We start from the raw sequence: 5,424 nt of genomic DNA on the forward strand, positions 1-5,424 counted from the left end.
GCGTCCGCCAGAGGCTTGTGCCCCAGGCTTTTTCCCAGCCCCAGAGTGGGCTGCACGGCCCCAGCCGCCGCAGCCCCGGAGCACCGGGAGGGCGGGTTACGCGGCTCTGACTCGACCTGCCATTGAGTCACGGGGCTCTAAGCTCCATCAGCCGGGGTGGGCCAGGCTGAGGCCGGGACCCAGGCCTGGGCAGCATGGCCGTGCTTCCCTGACAGGCATAAGACAGGCCAAGGGCTGTGTGCATCCAACAGGGAAGTGGGATGGAGGTGTCTTCGAGCCAGCGCGTCTTGTCTGTTTCTTCCTTGCCACTTGAGTGGAGGCGGAAAGGGAGCAAAACATGCCAGGTTCAAGGTTTTTTCACTCTGCCATGACGATTGAGCCCAAGCCCCTGGCATGGCTGCGGGGAGATGGGATTCTGGGTCTTGTCCAGCGCACTCTGCGGGACACCAGCTGAAACCACTGAGGCCAAGAGGGACAGTTTTCAGGTGGCAAAAGGGAAACTTTGAGGCTCCCAGCAGGTCTTGAGGAGCAAAGAAGTAGCACAGGGTTACCACCGTCCCTGGGTGGGCTTGAACCACCAGCCTTTCGGCCAACAGCCGAACACGCTGACCCCTTGTGCCACAGAGACACCTAGAGACTGATGTGCTGTTACCAAAGCTGGTGCCTAGTAGCGTGCACGTGTGGGGCAGAGTGTTGGGGTGCGGGAGGCAGTGAGGGGTGCAGGCTCTGGGAGGGAGCTTGGTGCAGGAGGGGGCTCCGGGCTGGGCAGGGTGTTGGGGTGTAGGAGGAGCTGTGGGGTGTAGGCTCGGGGGGGGGATTTGGGTGCAGGAGGGGTTCCGTGCTGGGCACAGTGTTGGGGTGCGGGGTCTGGAGGGAGCCCCGGGCTGTGATTTGGGGTGCAGGCTCCGGCTGGGAGGTGCTTACCACAGGTGGCTCCCAGTCAGGAGCTGGCTGCTGGCATGTCTGTGTGTGCGGCCCCTGGGAGGGAGGGGGGCAGCGGGTCTCCATGTGCTGACCACACCTGCAAGCACCGCCCCTACAGCTGCCATTGGCCGGTTCCAAGCCAATGGGAGCTGTGGGGACAGTTCTGGAGGTGGGGGCAGCGTGTGGAGCTGTCTAACCCCCCACTTTCCCCACGGGCCCCAGAGATGTGCCAGCAGCCAGCCGGGTCTGGGAGGGGCCCGGGGCCAGGGCAGACACGCAGCCTCTGAGCCCCGCTGCACTGCTGGACTTTTAGAAGCAAAGAGTGTGGGGCTGTCACTGAGGTGAAGGAGGGAAATGGTTAACTGAAAGAGATGGGAGAGGAATAAAATAGTCCCAGAAGCAGAGGTGCTGGAATGCGGGGGAGGGAGTGGGGCCTGGCCCCCAACTTTTTAAGGTTGGGGAGACTATGCCCTCCATCTCTTTACCGGCCCTAAGGACAAGGGACTGCAGGAGAGGGTGGAGAGGAGCAAGCAGGGGCCGGGGTCTTGGGGAGATGGGGCGATGCGGGGTTGGGATCTTGGGGGAATGGGGGGGTCAGGGGGATGGGGTGGGCCACAGTTTGGGTGCCTGTGGCCCTCACACTTTCAGGGGGCTTCTGAAGCTCCAGCCCACAAGGATGACAAAAGATTAGCAGGCTACTGTTTTAGGTGCTCAGCGCCCACTGACAGCAAGCTCTCACCCGCACCCCCCACCTGCTAGCCGGCCTGACCCACAACCTCCTCCTCTTCTCCTTCAGCCAGTGATCAGATGTGTGGGAGGAGGGGGGAGAGGAATAAATAGGGCGGCATGGCAAAATACTGGACAGGGGTGGGGAGCAGGGCCTGAGATGGAGCAGGGGTCAAGCAAACCCCAGGAACTCTCAAAGTCAGCACCTCTGAGTACAGAAGCCTCCCCTGTGTTATATCAGTAAAATAAAAACCAGCAGGATCTTATTAAAGGGGAAAAGGCAAAATGCCACATTTATTGTGAATACAGAAAGAATCATAGTAAGCAGTTAGTTATAGCTATAATATTCCATTCAATTTTATATTTATTCACACATTCATTGATACACACACACACACACACACACACACACAGACGTTCTGCAAGGTTGTTATCATAGTTACCAGCCTTAGAGTTGCTCATGCCAAGCCACTGGCCAGGTGGCCTGGACATGAGGAGGGAGCAGGGCCTTGTCAGATGCTCATCTGATGCTCCTGGAAGTTGGTTTGCAGAATCAGACCCCAAAGTTCTCACTTTGTAGAGTCCATTTTTATAGGAATTTCTTCCTATGTCAGTCTATGGGAATTGCTTCATCATGCTGTTGCTGAATCAATCAGCATATGGTACATTCCTGATGGCTCCGTGCTGCCAGATGTTATCTTGTTCTTTGGTTCTCCCATCCTTGAGGCTGTTGGGTGGATTCCAGTCTGCCCTCCAGGGGCCCTCCGGTTGTTTCCACTTGACGCCTTCTTCAGCCGATGGACGCTGGATTCTTAGACTGGCACCTCCCTGATCATTCAGTTATTATCCACACCAAGCATCCATCCACATACATCCTCTATCTCTATTTTAATCACAATTGTTGACAAAGCAAGATGAATACAACAAAAGGGCGGGGAGTCTCTGGGTGCTGTTTCTGTTCTTACAGAGTATTGCTTTGAGTCTCTCTCTGTGTGAGTAGTTGTTGTTACAAAGAATTGCTTTGAGAATAGACTCTGTCTCAGAATGTACTCACACAATTAGCAGCTTGCAACTTTCACACAGAGGGGGAAACAGTACAAAAAACCAAGAGACCTCTTAATCAGCAATACCCTGGAACTTAAACTATGGGGAATCAAACTCATTTGTGATTTTAATACAGAACTTCTTTAATATGATCCAACACCTGAGTCTGAGCTACCAGGATCCCTGCCACAGAGCGGGGTGCACAAGTCTCAGCATCCCTTTCCCACACATGGCTCTGGACATCACCAGGAATGATTTGGCTCCTGGCACGCAAGAGCTGAGTTGCCTGGACAGGGGCTTGAACCCTGGTCCCGCCCATTAAAAGTCTGATGCTCTGTGGACTGAGCTGGCCAGGCTTGCTGAGAGCCTCTCCCCATCCTCTTTTTCTCCACAGCCACTGCCAATTCTTCCTCCTCTTCCTCCCTCCTGCACCTCAGGGTCAATAAATCTCTGCACCTAGACAGCCGGCCCGCCCTCTGCACCCCAATCCCCCATGCCTAAGCCTCCCTGCCAAAGTCCTGCACCTGGCTCCATAGAATTAAGTCTCACATTTCACTGGGAATTCGACTTCTTGTGCCCAGAGAGTCTCTGCCTCCCTCAGTAGCTGACCTGAGAAACTCAGTGTCAAGGTTCCTTCCCACTCTGAACTCTAGGGTACAGATGTGGGGACCTTCATGAAAACCTCTGAAGCTTACTTTACCTGCTTAGGTTAAAACTTCCCTAAGGTACAAATTATTTGCCCTTGGATTTCCACTGCCACCACCAAACTTTATCTGGGTTCCTGAAAAAACGGAGTTTGGACACGTCTTTCCCCCCAAAAATCCTCCCAACCCTTGCACCCCACTTCCTGGGGAAGGTGTGGTAAAAATCCTCACCAATTTGAATAGGTGACCACAGACCCAAACCCTTGGATTTTAGAACAATGAAAAAGCATTAAGTTTCCTTACAAGAAGACTTTTAATAGAAGTAAAGGAATCACCTCTGTAAAATCAGGATGGTGAATACCTTACAGGGTAATTAGATTCAAAACATAGAGAATCCCTCGAGGCAAAACCTTAAGTTACAAAAAAGACACACAGACAGGAATAGTCATTCTATTCAGCACAGCTATTTTCTCAGCCATTTAAAGAAATCATAAGCTAACACATACCTAGCTAGATTACTTCCTAAGTTCTAAGACTCCATTTCTGTTCTGTCTCCGGCAAAAGCATCACACAGACAGACACAGACCCTTTGTTTTTCTCCCTCCTCCCAGCTTTTGAAAATCTTTTGTATCCTCATTGGTCATTTTGGTCAGGTGCCAGTGAGGGTACCTTTAGCTTCTTAACCCTTCACAGGTGAGAGGATTTTTCCTCTGGCCAGGAGGGATTTTAAAGGGGTTTACCCTTCCCTTTATATTTATGCAAGGCTGATGGCTGCAGTCCCTCAATCACCGCTGAATACGCTGTGGTCGCTGAAAGAGAGGCTTCTGCTGCTGTGTTGGATTTCCTCTTCGCTGGCGAGGGGCCCTCTGGTCTCAGGTCAGACCCAAGGACACTGTGGGACTCACCAACAGGTCCAGTGCTCACCGCTGGGTCAGTTCTCCCCCCATATGGGTGTTTCCTTGCCTGGGCGAATGAGCCCCCAGACTGCTGCTCCCCATCCCGTGGGGTTCCACCACTACCCCGACCCAAAGACAGCTCAGTCCCCACAAGTGCTCCCAAGGTGGGGTGAGAGACTCCTGGTGCTCCACTCCCCAGCTCCACCAATTCCGCACTCTCCTTCAACTGGTCTCCTGACAATTCAGGCCCCAACACTGGCCTGGACCCAAGCCTCCCAGGGACTGGCACACACAAAAACCTTCTTCCTGGGGGAGGCACAGGCCCACCCCAGGCACTGAAGACACTTCCTCTGCAGATGCTCTTCCTCCCACTCCACTCCTCTCGCAGATGTTTCACGCTCCTCCAAGTCCCAACCAGCAGCCCCGCCACCTGCACCCCTTTCCAACTGGGGGGGTTGAGTCCCGCCCTCCTCCCCACTCCCACGAAGGGAAGCTGAGTGCTGGGTGAAACCTAACGCTGATGGGGCAATTCTTTCAGACTCTCCACAGAGCCCACATCACTCTGCTGTAGGAGGGAGCCCTCAATACGAAGCAAAAGCTCCAAACATTCCCCACACCCTGTCTCAGACAGGCCAGCCAGATCAGCACAGCCACGTGAAGGCAGAAAAAGAGGCAAGGAGACAGAGCTTCCACCTCCACCCTGTGAGATGCAGCTATCTGGGAGAAACCTGCTATATGCCCAGAGGCCTTTATTCCTCCAGCCTGTGAGGACAGAGGGGATGTCAGGAAGTTTCCCCTACAATCCCACACACAAAAGGCCCTTCTTAGGAAAGGCAAAATCCTGAAGAGAAAAGGACACGCAGAAGGATGCCAAAGTGATAGACTTTTATAATCTTGGGAAATAGCTCATTGCCTGACCAGGGACTTGAACCCTGGACCCTCAGATTAAAAGTCTGATGCTCTACCAACTGAGCTAGCCAGGCTCACAAAGAAAAGGAACAAGTTCATGCAGAGGAGAAACTAGTCAAGAAAAAGAGAGCAGGAAACAATAGAGGAAACCTGCTGCTCTCTCTCTATCTCTTCCCAGCCCTAGCCCTGGTCTCCTCCTCCCTCCAGCACCCTGAGGCATTTTGCCAGCACAATGCCCAAGTCAACTCCACCCTCCCCAAACTCTAGAAGGCCCAGCTCAT

At 53.5% G+C, this 5,424-nt stretch overlaps 1 non-coding gene across 1 annotated transcript; it reads right to left on the reverse strand.

Moving 5' to 3' along the window:
- Positions 1-5,144: 5,144 nt before the first annotated feature.
- Positions 5,145-5,217, reverse strand: TRNAK-UUU (transfer RNA lysine (anticodon UUU)). The gene has a single exon. It is a non-coding gene; the product is annotated as a tRNA-Lys (tRNA).
- Between the last annotated feature and the right edge of the window lie 207 nt (positions 5,218-5,424).

The sequence above is a fragment of the Eretmochelys imbricata genome, chromosome 22 (assembly GCF_965152235.1).
Source record: "Eretmochelys imbricata isolate rEreImb1 chromosome 22, rEreImb1.hap1, whole genome shotgun sequence".
Taxonomy (NCBI): Eukaryota; Metazoa; Chordata; order Testudines; family Cheloniidae; genus Eretmochelys; species Eretmochelys imbricata.